The following is a 15353-nucleotide window of genomic DNA, read 5'->3' on the forward strand; positions in this document are numbered from 1 at the left end:
AAACAGCATTTATAAACAGCATTTACAAATACAATCTCTATATTAACTCTCATTTTTTCACATTAATCCTCATTAATCCACATTACTTATTCCACATTCCATTTATATGTGTACTCATCCAATCCCATCATTTTTCATCTCTTCCACTTTAGATTCCTTCACATCACATATCATAATTTCACATCCATTTCCACATCCATACATCCACATCCACATCCACATTCACATCCATACATCCACATCTACATGCTTACCTCCATTTTCACATCCTCATTTATACTTCCACATCCCATATCCACATTCATGCATACACATCCATATCCACATCCATACATCCACATCCACATCCACATCCATACATCCACATGCATACATCCACTATCACGTCCTCATTCATACATCCACATCCACATACATACATACGTCCACATCTACATCCACATTCACATACATCCACATTCGCATACATCCACATCCACATTTCCATTCACATCTATACATCCACATCTACATCCACATACATACATACATCTATATCCACATTCCCATTCACATCTATACATCCACATCTACATCCACATACATACATCCACATCCACATTCCCATTCACATCTATACATCCACATCTACATCCACATACATACATAGATCCACATCCACATTCCACATTCACATCTATACAGCCACATCTACATCCACATTCACATCTATACATCCACATCTACATACATACATCCACATCTACATACATACATCCATACATCCACATCTACATACATACGTCCATTTTCACATCCTCATTCATACATACACATCCACATACATACATACACATCCGTATCTACATCCATATATCCACATCCACATCAACATTCACATTCATACATATACATCTACATGTATACATCCACATCACATTCATACAACCATATTACATTCATTCTTGTCCTAACACATCCCATATACATCTTAACACATCCTAACTCATCTTAACACATTCTATCACATCTCATACACATCCTAACTCATCTTAACACATCCTAACTCATCTTAACACATTCTATCACATCTCATACACATCTTATCACATCTTTTTACATCTCATACATCTCTTATCACATCCTATCACTTTCCATACGCATCTTATCAAATCTTATCACATCTCATACACATCTTATCACATCTTTTTACATCTCATACACCTCTTATCACATCCTATCACTTTCCATACGCATCTTATCAATTCTTATCACATCTCATACACCTCTTATCACATCCTATCACTTTCCATACGCATCTTATCAATTCTTATCACATCTCATACACCTCTTATCACATCCTATCACTTTCCATACGCATCTTATCAATTCTTATCACATCTCATACACCTCTTATCACATCTTATCACATTTCATATCTTTTTTTTTAAAAGAGAATTCTTATATTTGATATAAGATTTCTCTACACATTTATTTATACATAAATTCCATTTAAGGAGACTAACACTTTCAAAATTAAAATCAATCTTTTATGCATCTTCTTATGCATAAATTCAATTTGGTAGGAAATTACACTTTTAGAATAAAAGAATTTCTCTTATGCATCTAAGTTAAGCATAAAATCCATTTATGAGGAAAATCACACTTTTAGTATAAAAAGAATATCTTTTATGCATACCTATATGCATGAAATCCAATATGATAAAAGTAACACTCTTACAATAAAATAATCAACTTTTATGCATACCTCTATGCATGAAATTCAATTATGATAAAAGTCACACTTTTATAATAAAATAATCAACTTTTATGCATACCTCTATGCATGAAATCCAATATGATAAAAGTAACACTTTTGATATAAAAATTTATCCATTATGCATACTTCTATGCATGAAATAGAAATGGTAAAAATAACACTTTTGATATAAAAACTTATCCTTTATGCATGATATTAAAATTCAATTTCTCCATGATTGTAATGAAATTCTTTCAATTAATCTAGGATGATAATTCCTAGAATATGGTAGGAAGTCCTCTTTTTATGCTTTGAATGAGATTATTTTATGCATAATTTTTATAAAAATTTTGCCATAGCTCCGTTGCTATGACTGATAAATCTCAATTTTTCTAAGGGATAATGCTTATCATTAAGGAACTAATTAAAATGATCTCTAATTGGATTATTAATCCATAATGGATTGAATCAACAATATACATAAATTAAAAGCATAGAAAAAAGCCATTAATTTGGCCTCAAGCATAGCTTAATCTTGGGTTAAGGAAAAGCTTTATGAAAAGCTTGATTTGGATTGAGAACGGGTCATGAGTATGACCATTTCTTGAGTGAGAGAGAGAATTTACATAAAAATCATTAGAATTTAAACATAAATTAAAATTAACTTCAATAGCATTTATTAAATTATGTAACTCTTCACTACTATTCAAACTTCAATAGCATTTAAAAAAACCATACCAATTAAACTTCTCAAGCTTGAGAGGGGTTGAGAAGAGAGAAACATTGAGAAATTATAGAAAGATCAATATTCACTAATTACCTTACAACTTGCTTGATTCTTTGTTCACGGTAGAGGCCCCCAACCAATCAATTGGTTAAGTATGTTGATGGAGCCACTAATGGTGATTGAAGAAAGAGGGAAGCTCCAAAAACTAGTGAATTATTAAATGAATTCACAGTTCTTGGCTTAGGTGGAGTAGAGTAACGATGCATAAACACTATATATTTTTCAACAAGGGGGAGGCTTCTATTTATAGGAAAAATTGAGCTCCTAACCAAACAAACTGATTCTAGAATTTTCTAAATCAGTTTGGTCAATATTTGACCATTTTTAGGTCAGTTAAGCTAACTTTTTGGAACTAGACTTAAATGAGGAGAGAGGAGAGATGAAATATCTCAATTTTTATGAGTTTAAAACTCATTCAAGCATGTGAAATATGCACCTCCTTTAAAGAACCCCCTTTCCTTACATATGTGTCATAATGGAATCATTTTAATATTGCTCATAGTTTTTTACTAATAAACCTTGTACATTTTCAACTCTTCATCTTATGTGAAATATGCACCTCCTTTAAAGAACTCCCCTTCCTTACATATGTGTCATAATGGAATCATTTTAATATTGCTCATAGTTTTTTACTAATAAACCTTGTACATTTTCAACTCTTCACCTTATGTGAAATATGCACCTCCTTTAAAGAACTCCCCTTCCTTATATATGTGTCATAATGGAATCATTTTAATATTTCTCATAGTTTTTTACTAATAAACCTTGTACATTTTCAACTCTTCACCTTATGTGAAATATGCACCTCCTTTAAAGAACTCCCCTTCCTTACATATGTGTCATAATGGAATCATTTTAATATTGCTCATAGTTTTTTACTAATAAACCTTGTACATTTTCAACTCTTCATCTTATGTGAGCATTTACTCATTTTTGGATACCCAAAATATCTCATATTTTTAATATTGCTCATAGTTTTTTACTAATAAACCTTGTACATTTTCAACTCTTCATCTTATGTGAGCATTTACTCATTTTTGGGTATCTTCTTTTACAAATTGGATTTATCTCCTCCCTACACATGGATTGATGCTATTGGCCCCCATAGGAACCTTAATTGGACCATAATCTAAAAATTTCTGAAAATCTAGACCCTTAGGCTAAGGTCCTTTATACCCATTTCCAATTAATTCCAATTGCACATTGGAAAGTTCTTTTTGAATTTCTGTTTCAGGGGAACTTATTTTAATAAGATAAGATAAGTTTCTATCCAAAAATATTAAAATTTTGAATATTCTCTCTCTAGAATATTTTCTCTCTCTAGGTTAAAACAGTTAGAAACAAGTCTTTTATATTTCTGAAGAGGGATTGATTACAGGGGAAGATACTAGACATCAAAAAGGGGTTGGGGGAGGAATCTTACATATACCTATTTTCAAATAATTCCAATTGCACATTGGAAAGTTCTTTTTGAATTTTTGTTTCAGGGGAAACCATTTTAGACACTAGGAGGATTTTTATATCAAAAAATAACTCAATTTTGAATTACCTCCCTCTAGACATTTTCTCTCTCCAGGCCAAAACAAGATCTTTCCTTTATTTCAGAGAGGGGAATAATTATAAGATCAGAAGGGGAGGTTCTTATACTTACACACCTCAAAAGCTGGAGAGAGGAATCTTACAGTGCGAGCACAAGGATACTATCAAGGTAATATGGCAATATGGGTACCCAAACCCTACTCAGTGGTGGTCAATACCACAAACAGTTCGAATCTTCAAAAAGAGGGTGGTAAGAGCGTGCACATCAACTGTCCTAACTCAAGCAAGAACCACGCCAACCCTTGTGTGGAGGAAAAAGAAAGCTCAGCCAAATGGGTTGGGAATTGCCAAAGCATTGAAAGTACCCACTCTGGCTACAAGATTGAACAAGGAACCTAAAGGTAAAAACAAAGAAGTTTAGCAAGGAGATGCAGATAGAAGCCCTCCATAACCAAGCACATTGATAACATTATTCAATTGGGTGGAAGGCACAATAAAAAACTCCCACATGGAACTAAAACAACTGCATCAACAAATGCCCAAAAGTGCCCAGTGTTGAGATATTGAGCTCGTCTAGTGAGGCGGTGGCCACTGATGACCCGCCTAGGGGATAGGCCCCACACTTACACCACTGGCATGGTTAGTGAGATCTTGGGTGATATGCGGCCATTGGGATGACAGGCTGTGTGACAGCCACTCTAGAGACTGGCATAGTTATAGCGCCAGCTCATTTAGTCGGGTTCACACTATAGAGAACCCGTGTATGTATTGTTTGAGTACCTTTCATATTGTGTGTACTCTTATTCTTGTATATGGTGTGTTGAGTGTTGAGTAGAGAAGAAGAAGATTTTCAGCCTCTCACCTTGTGTGTTCTCTATTAGGGTTTTGTGAGTGTGTGTGTGTGCTTGCAAGAGCTCAAGCTCTCTTCCCCCCTGCATCTTTTCATGGTATCAGAGCCTGGTTCGTGCTAAGGGCTGAGCTGCAAGCAAGAGAACCACAGGAAGCGGTACGAGGGTAAGAGCTTCAACTACCCTTCGAACTGAAATTTCCGGGCCGAAAACGCATTTCGGGCGCGTCTGGACCTCCGTTTTTCAGAAAGCAGGCGATTTCGAGCACTGCGGGTAAGTCATCGATTCTCTGCAGAACTCTGTTTTACGAATTGCAAGAAGACAGATTGACTGTGCAGACACTGTGGGTGCTGCAAAGAGGTCTATAGTTGCCATTGGGTGTATGTATGCACATTGAAGTCACTGTTGGTGACATTTGAGAGTACTACAGTACTGCTGTGCAGAAAATACAGCAGTTGTGCAAAAAAACCAGAGTGCAGTTTCTGGTAAAATTGTGTGTTTGGCAAGATGTCTAATGATGGCATAACACAGATTGTGGTTGAGAAGCTGGACAAGAATAACTTCCATGCTTGGAGGTTCAGGTTGACAAATTTCCTGATGGGAAAAGGCTAGTGGGACTACATAGAAGGTGAGCATGAAGAGGCACCGGAGATACCCGACTGCCTGCAGATGTGAAAGAGTTTAAAGATTGGAACCAAGGAGCCAGGAAAGTAATGTATTGGCTTTCCATTAGTATACAGGACACCATGATTGGGCACATTCAGGATGCCAAGTCCCCCAAGGAGGCGTGGGACACCTTGGTAAAGCTTTATGAAACAAATACCAAGGCACGTAAGATACAGTTGAAGAATGAACTTCATACTGTGGAGAAAATTAGCATGTCTGTGAATGACTATGCGTTGAAGATAAAGGGCATTGTGGAATCCCTTGCATCTATTGGTGTGTCAGTAGATGATGATGATGATGATGACAAGGTGGAAGTCTGTCTACGTGGTCTCGGGCCACAATACAAGGCGTTTAAGATGTCTATTCAGACTCGGGAAAACATTCCCAACTTTACAGATTTGGTGTCTATGCTGATTATCGAAGAGAAGAACTTGGGTGAAGACCAACAGTCTTCACAAAGCAAAAACAATTCAGAGCAACAAGCCTTCTACACGAGTTCAGGAAGAGGACGAGGTAGAGGAGGCCGTGGACGCGGTCAAGGAGGTGGCCGAACAGGTAATCAAAATTATGGCCAGCAACAGCAGCAACAACAACAGTCCTCCCAGAATCAACAACAACAACAACAACACGCAGGTGGAAGAGGCAAATTCAGAGGCAGGGGGAGTCAAAGAGGCCGTGGAAATTGGCAAAGGCAGTACAATGATGCACGTGAATGCTATTATTGTGGTAAGCCTGGACATGTGCAGGCAGAATGTTATAAAAAGCAGGCTGACATGCAAAATGGGAAAGTGCAGCAAAACAACTATGCATCCTCAAGCAGAAATAATGAGGATAATGAGAGGTTGTTTGTTATGCAGCATGTCGTGAATGCCATGTCTGAAAATGTTGATGCAGCACAAAAAGATAATGTATGGTATGTGGATTCAGGCGCTTTGAACCACATGACAAGTCATGGGGAGTGGTTCAAGGAGATGAAAAACCCGGAAAGACCAGGTTTTGTGGAAACAGGGGATGACACTGCTCATCCAATTGCCCACGTTGGAGATGTGCCATTGTCTATGCAAGATGGCAAAGTGAAGTACCTTGCAGATGTACTTCATGTACCGAACATAACAAAGAATCTGGTTTTAGTTGGCCAGATGATTGAGCAGGGTTTGCAGGTTCGGTTTAACCCTGATGGGTGTTATGTTGAAGATTTTAAAGACAAGTGCAGGTTGGTTGCAAAAGGCAACAGAGTGGGCAGAATGTTTACGTTGAATGTAGACATGCCTGAAATGAGTGCTGCGATGTTTGCAAATGGTTCAGGAGTTGTTGCAGACACAGACATATGGCATAAAAGAATTGGACATGTAAATGTGCAGAGATTGAAGTCTATGCAGACAAAAGGAATTGTGACAGGGCTGCCAAAATTTAAAGTGGAAGGTATGCAGAAAATATGTGAAGCATGCCAATTTGGGAAGCAAACAAAGCATGTGTTTCCACGTAACAGATATGTGAGCAGAAATGCACTAGATGTTGTGCATTCAGATGTATGGGGTCCTACGAAGACCGTGTCTATGGGAGGCTGCAGGTACTATGTCACTTTCATTGATGACCACACAAGGAAAGTGTGGGTATATTTCATGAAGGAGAAGAGTGAAGTGTTCACTCACTTTCAGAATTTCAGAGTTTTGGTTGAAAAGCAAACAGGGAAATATGTTAAGTGCCTAAGGTCAGATGGAGGGGGAGAGTACTTCTCCAATGAGTTCTCTGAATTTTTGAAGAAGAATGGTATTCGGAGACAGTTTACATGCAGATACACTCCGCAGCAAAATGGAGTTGCTGAGTGGAAAAACAGGCACATTGCTGAGATTGCGCGAGCATTGATGGAAGAGAAGAATATGCCGCATTGCTATTGGGCTGAGGCTGTTTCTACAGCAGTATACATCATGAACAGGACTCCAACTGCAGCCATACATGATGTAACTCCACCAGAGGAGAGGTTTACTGGCAGGAAACCAGATTTGTCTCATCTGAAAGTCTTTGGGATGCATTGCATATGTGCATGTGCCAGATGAGCTGAGAACCAAGCTGGATCCGAAAGCTGAAAAATGTGTGTTTATTGGATATTCCCTTGAGCAAAAGGGATACAGGTGTTATAACCCTGCTACACGTGAGTTGAGGGTAAGCAAGGATGTTGTCTTTGATGAGATGAGCAGCTGGTATGCTGCTGAAAAAGAAGCTGTTGGGGCTAATGTGAGTGGAAGTGTGGTTGCACAGAATGCAGGTCAGCAATCACAGTCTTTGAGTGGACCAGGAGAGTCCTCATCTAGTGGGTCTGTTGATAGACCATGGAGTGGCAGGCTACGTCATAATACCAGTCCTGCAAATGTGATTACTACATCACGTAAAGGAAAAGAGAAAGTGGTTGAGCCCCTTGTGGTATGCCTGACATTTCTGCAGGGCATTCTCATGTTGATGGAGAGTCTAGTGGCTCAGATATGAGCCTTGATGAGGAGCTTAGGATCCCAGCTATGAGAACACCTAGTGTAAAGAAGGCTATGGAAGCCATGAATGAAAAGCTGCGAAGATCTGGGAGAGTGAAAAATCCTGTGCAGAGATTTACCTATGATGGTTATGTGGCACATCACTATGCATATATGGCAAAGGTTGTGCAGGTTGTTGAGCCCACATGCATTGATGAGGCTATTGGAAATGTGTGTTGGGAGAAAGCTATGGATGAGGAGATGGATGCACTATATGGAAATGAAACTTGGGATTTAGTGCAATTGCCAGAAGGCAAGAAAGCCATTGGATGCAAGTGGGTGTACAAAGTTAAACATAACAGTGATGGAAGCATAAACAGGTACAAGGCTAGATTGGTAGCCAAAGGATATGCGCAGACATATGGGATTGATTATGAGGAAACTTTCAGCCCAGTTGCCAAGATGGCAATGGTGAGAGTTGTGATAGCAGTGGCTGCGTCAAAGCAATGGTCTTTACATCAGATGGATGTAAAGAATGCATTCTTGCATGGGGATTTGCAAGAAGAGGTGTATATGTTGCAGCCACCTGGTTATGAGGATGTGGGTCACCCCGAGCATGTTTGCAGGTTGAAGAAAGCCTTGTATGGCTTAAAGCAAGCACCAAGAGCATGGTCTGACAAGATTTCTGAATATCTTGTCACTATTGGCTTTCATGTAGCCAATGCAGATTTCTCATTGTATGTGAGACATGGTGATAGAGGGGTTGTGCTTGTTGTCATCTATGTAGATGACTTGATCATTACGGGGGACCATGATGCAGAGATCTTTGATGTAAAGATCTTGCTTAGACAGAAGTTCGAGATGAAGGATCTGGGGGAGCTCAAATATTTCTTGGGCATTGAGGTGATTAGGTCACCACATGGTATTGGATTACTGCAGAGACAGTATGGCTTGGACATGTTGTCCAAGTATGGTATGACAGGCTGTAAGCCTATTTCTGTGCCATTGGATTAGAATGGCAAGTTGAGTGCAGATTCAGGAGAGATCTTGGAGGATCCTACTATGTACAGGAGAGATCTTGGAGGATCCTACTATGTACAGGAGCATAGTAGGAAGTTTGATCTACATGACGATCACCAGACCAGATTTGAGCTATGCTGTTGGGTTGGTGAGTCAGTTTATGCAGGTTCCACGGAAACCGCATTTGGATGCTGTGAGACGCATACTGAGGTATGTGAAGTCTACTTTACATTGTGGACTACTATATGAGATTGGGACAGAGATATGTGTACATGGGTACATAGATGCTGATTGGGCTAGTAGTATCTCAGACAGAAGATCTACCAGTGGATTCATGTTTTCTTTGGGGAGTGCTGCTGTGACTTGGAGCAGCAAGAAGCAGCCTACGGTTGCTCTATCGAGTACGGAGGCCGAGTACAGAGGAGCTGCTATGGCAGCGTGTGAGGTAGCTTGGTTGAGAAAGCTACTTGCAGATTTGGGTCTATCAGTGGATAGACAAGTTGTCATTTTCTGTGACAACATTAGCAGTATACAGTTGGCTAGGAACCCAGTCTTTCATGCTCGTACGAAGCACATAGAGGTCCACTACCACTTCGTCAGAGAGAAGGTCTTGGCAGGAGACCTTGACCTTGTTTATGTCAGCACAGAGGATCAGGTAGCTGACATCTTCACCAAAGCATTGGGGGGTACAGAGAAGCTCCGCAGATTCAGGGCTTCACTTGGTGTACATGAGATGGAGTTGAGCTCGAGGGGGAGTGTTGAGATATCGAGCTCGTCTAGTGAGGCGGTGGCCAGTGATGACCCGCCTGGGGGATAGGCCCCACACTTACACCACTGGCATGGTTGGTGAGATCTTGGGTGATATGCGGCCAGTGGGATGACAGGCTGTGTGACAGCCACTCTAGAGACTGGCATAGTTATAGCGCCAGCTCATTTAGTCGGGTTCACACTATAGAGAACCCGTGTATGTATTGTTTGAGTACCTTTCATATTGTGTATACTCTTATTCTTGTATATGGTGTGTTGAGTGTTGAGTAGCGAAGAAGAAGATTTTCAGCCTCTCACCTTGTGTGTTCTCTATTAGGGTTTTGTGAGTGTGTGTGTGTGCTTTGCAAGAGCTCAAGCTCTCTTCCCCCCTGCATCTTTTCACCCGGGTGACCCCTTGGCTCTCATGGCAATAAAACAAAACGGTGTCCAATGATTGCACAAAGGGTACGAGAGGTAAGCAAGGGATCATTCACTCATCATGTGCATGTGGACTGCTTGAGCATTAAAAAAAAGAAAAAAGGAAAAAAGAAGATATGTAATCGATCTTATGCATTCCACGTGAAAGTGCAGAAATTTTGTTCACGTCGTGAATCTTTTTCTAACTTTTCACGCCATGAACAAAATTTCAAGTTCCACGTGAAACTCCAAAAAAATGTTCATGCCATGAAACGGCAATTTCTCATGGACTAATCATGCAATGCCATGTGGCATTCTTCATTAAGGTAGCTGCCGTGTCCGACGATTGCATTATACATTCGATTTTCTTTCCTCTTTTCGTCATTTTGCATTGTGTGCGTTGTTTGATCGTGTGCGAATCACTTCAACGTGCATTTCCTGAGCTCGCCTTCTACTTACAACCTTCTGGACTATCCCCTTCAAGGTGGGAGCTTGATCCTCTTCTTTTCTTTTCTTTTCTTTTTTGTTTTTGTTTTGTTTTGTGTTCTTTCAAAGAATCGTGACATCTTGAGAATATACACATTAATTGGTAAAACAAATGACTTGTAGCCCTTCACGTATACATCATTCAATAAAATCCTCATACACCAAACAATCATAATCAAATGATTAAAAATACGACCTCTACTTTCATGAAACTGCGTTTTCACGAAACTGTGTTTTCATGCCTAACCTTTTCACGGCCTGTGTTTTCATGGCCATACACTTTCATGCTTGACCTTGTCACGGCCATACACTTTCACGCTTGACCTTTCATGGAAATTGACCTTTTCACGGCCATACACTTTCACGCTTGACCTTCTCTCACAGCCACACCTTTGCATTCACATGGCCTGTGTTTTCTTGACCATACATTTTCATGCCTGACCTTTTCACGGCTTCTGTTTTCACGACCACACCTTTCATGAAAACTGACCTTTTCATGGTCACACCTTTCCACGGCCATACACTTTCACTGCCTGACCTTTTCACGACCACACCTTTTCACACGGCCATACACTTTCACACCTAACCTCTTCACGGCCACATCTTTTCATGGCCTATGTTTTCAAGGCCATACATTTTCACGCCTGACCTTTTCACAACCATAAATTTTCACAACCTGTGTTTTCACGAGCCATACCTTTCACAAAAACTGACCTTTTTACGGCCACACCTTTACGAAAACTGACCTTTTCATAGCCATACACTTTCACACCTGACCTTTTCACAGCCATACATTTTCACGACCTGTGTTCATAGCCACACCTTTCATGGAAACTAACCTTTTCATGGCCTGCACATTCATGTACTCACTCCTACCTTGCTCCTCTATGCCATGCACTGACTATTAACACACCAGAGGATTTCTCCTACACTAACAAGCTCTTCAATTAAACTAACCTATTCCCCATTTAAAAAAAAATAAAAAAGAGTGACGATATCAACCCCACCAGTCGTTAGACTGATCCTATGTGCCTAATACAGATGTCAGCCTCCTCAGAGTTTGAATTCCACGAGACCCTAGCTACAACTCAAGCCAGTAGTGCTACTGGATCCCCATCTAGTCAGAGAAGAACGACAACACAACGATCGAAGATGAACTTCTTGGGTCCTTATGCCCAAACCTTCCATGGGACCATCATTAGCAAGGAAGCTTACACAGACCCATGGAAAGGTAGCCCTCTAGTACCACAACCTGGAATGTCTACAAATACTAGAAGAGATTGAAGTTAAAGCAAAACTGGACAAAGTCAGTCTAGGTAAGATGGCGCAGATACTGGTACAACGCCTTGGAGAATAATAACATGGTCTTAAGCCAAACAATATTACAAAGGATCAAGGAGAATGTTGACCTCAACACCAAATTGGAACAAGCGAAGGAACAGCTCCAGAAAGAAGCCACCCACACTAGGAACTCACGACACTTCATGCACAACAAAAACAGGAGTTCCAAGCCAATGCCAGTGCCAAGGAAGAAGCATTGTAATACCAAAGCACGCAGCTAACAACACAACTCAAAGCAAAGGAGAAGAGGGAAAACCATCTACAACATGAAAGGGAACAAACCAACAAGGCTAATGCAGAAAAGATTAGAACTCTTAATGAAACAATAAGTGCAAGCCAGGCAGAAGCACATAGAAAAGAGTTAGCACACCAAGAGACAGCGATGCAGCTTACACAACAACTCTACAAGACACTCAAAGGCTGGCTGCCCTAAGACTCCAATAGATTACCAAAGCTCAGGAAAGGGGAAGCAACTGCCCGAGAGGCCCGTGAAGATGCAACAAGAAGATTCAAACATTTAGATGCTGCAAGGATGGTCAGAGAAATGTCAATCTCAAACCTCCTTAGCAACACAGACTCTCACCTACAAGCATTAGAGCGTCAGCATAGCAATCCAAGAAAGAAGTCAGCAGAGTCGGAGCCTAGTGATGATCTTCGTCTCCTCCTTGAGCGCGCCTCCGAGTTGGGAAAGCTGGTCCTCAAGCCCCTTCTCAAACTCTTTCTTTGTTTTTTCTACACTAACACTTTCTCTACTTCAATATGACATAAATCTATCTGAAGATATAGGCCTAAGAGAACTAACATTAATCAAACAAAATACTAAAAAAGACGTTGATCCTACCGTAATCATGGGGATTTTGAGGGGAGACTTAGTATTAACTAATCCCCAGGGCATCTTTTTCTACCCTCTACATCCTATCGTGCTAAACCTTTGTAGTTGGTGTCACGTTCTCCAAAACTCAGAAATTCTCAACAACAATGTCGAAAAATTAGACTTTTTTGTCCCAGATTACATTCTAGAGATGCCACCAACTATGAGGTAGTAGTACATAGTTACCAATGGGTTATAAGTCATGGGTGGCTATGTTGAAATTTGAGCATAATGATGAGCTATGGTGGATCAAACACTAGAATCAACATCATTAACAAAGTGAATAGCAAATAATTAAGACGTAATTAGTGAATAATTAGCAAATAGATTAATGTAGGCATGGATACTCAAAAACCACATAGGCTATGCCTCAATTTATAGTGTTTACATCAAGCATCTAATCCCATTGATTTCTCCATGATTCACTCCCAGAATATCTCCACCTTTTGCCTGATTCTCTCCACCTCTTCTCTTTTCCCTGAATATCTCCCAGAATATCTCCACACTCCTAAATTCCCTCATGCTACCCATTATTCTCTCCCAGTAGATTCTTCTCACCTTTTCACAGGTTCTTTCACAATTACATCTTCTCTTTTACAGCCTCTATCCAAGAGCTTGTTCCCACACACACACTATTCACTTGTATATTTCAACACCTCCCCTCAAGTGAATACTCCTAGTACACCTAGACCCTATACCAAGTTTGCCTCCCCTTTACTTGATAGTCCGCGACTTGTGTCTACTCCTCCCCTCAAGTTATCTCAGCACACCTGGACCGTGTATCAAGTTTCTTTCTTACTTGACAGTCCGCCGACCAGTGCCTCAAGTCCCTAAACTCCATAGTCCTTGACACTCTCTATGTGTCCAAGCCTACTATAAGTGCCCGCGACTTTGACTAAAGTGCTCACACATACATCTACCACGTGGCCTACATCATTGGAGGTGGTTTTACTTTATTGGGGCAGGTTACATTGGGTTGTGGGGTCTCTCTCTCTCTCTCTCTCTCTCTCTCTCTCTCTCTCTCTCTCTCTCTCTCTCTCAGAGATTTTCACATGGCTCCTCACTCTTTGGAGCCTCACGTCTTCTCTTTTCTTCAGTCTTCTTGTCGTGGCAGCATCTCTCCATGCGTCCGTCTCTTCTTTCAGTCTTCTCTGGGCAGCTTCTCTTCTTGTGGCAGCTTCTCTTCTTGTGTCCATGTCTTCCTTTAGATCTTCTTCTCGGTGTGGATCCTCTTCTTGGGAAGAGATATTCTTCTTCTTTCATGGCTGGGGCCATGAGCTCGTCCGTCAGGTCATTTTGCTCCATGTGAGCAACATGTTTCAGTGCTTTGCTGACAGTTCCTTTGGGCTTTTTATGTTTATTTTGTATCATTATGCAATGCAAACCCAAATTTATGCGGGAGGTCTTACCACTTGCCTTATTCTGGGGACAAGGGCAGTGTCTGTTCCCATATTTACACTGATGCAATGTGCCCAATACATAATGCGTATAGCATCCATTCTTATGCACATTCCCAAATGCAAATCTGGGTGTGAATAATCTTGAATTTGAGTGAGATTTACAGGCATTAACCAAAGGTTAAATGCAAAATGATGATTTTCACAATTTTATCAGCACAATTTTACAAGAAATTACATTAAATTAAGGGTAACCAATTTGTACGGGATGGTTGGAGTATCAAACCAACTCCGATTTGAAATATGAAGTTATAGGGATCTGTATCAGATACCTAATGGTTAATTTGAACCCTCAATTGCACCAAATTACAGTGATTAGTACTGACTGATTAGCAAATTAATGCTCTATTTTGTGTGCAGAAAACAGAGTATGCGGGGAGTCCAGATCTGGTGCCTTCCACTTCAAATGAGCTCAAATGCTTTCAAAGGCATCAATAGCAATGAGTCTAGTAGAGTATTAAGCCAAGAAACACAAGATTTGACCAAATATTGAAAGCTTAATCTCTGTTTTACCAAAGTCACCTGCAGATTTGATGAAGAGCTTGGATCTCACTGTAGACTTGATGAAATTGAATTCTGTCTTCACCAGCTTGTAGAGCATGCTTGAAAACCCCCGGGGCTAAGAGGAATTAGACCCATTTGATTTGATGAAGTAGAAATCATTGATTTACTGCAGAAAAACGTAGCTTTTTAATCAGCGAAAATCGGGAGCTTCCGTGGGCGGTTTGCACTTCTGATTTGATGGGCTGGAGCTCCTATGGGTTAGCTATCTTGGGCTAGAAGGGTTTGGGCAATGGTTGAGTGTGCAAGGAGAGGGAGCTCCTCCACTGGCTGGGGGTACAGAGGCTAATTGAAAAAAAGAGGGAAAATTATAATTTTCTACTAATCTTGATTAATGGCTGGGGCTATGAACTTATCCGTCAGTTCTTGCTCCATGTGAGCAACATGTTTAAATGTTTTGTTGACGGTTC

This window comes from Cibotium barometz, chromosome 62 (genome assembly GCF_041138505.1).
Source record: "Cibotium barometz isolate CiBa-2024 chromosome 62, ASM4113850v1, whole genome shotgun sequence".
In the NCBI taxonomy this organism is placed as follows: domain Eukaryota; kingdom Viridiplantae; phylum Streptophyta; class Polypodiopsida; order Cyatheales; family Cibotiaceae; genus Cibotium; species Cibotium barometz.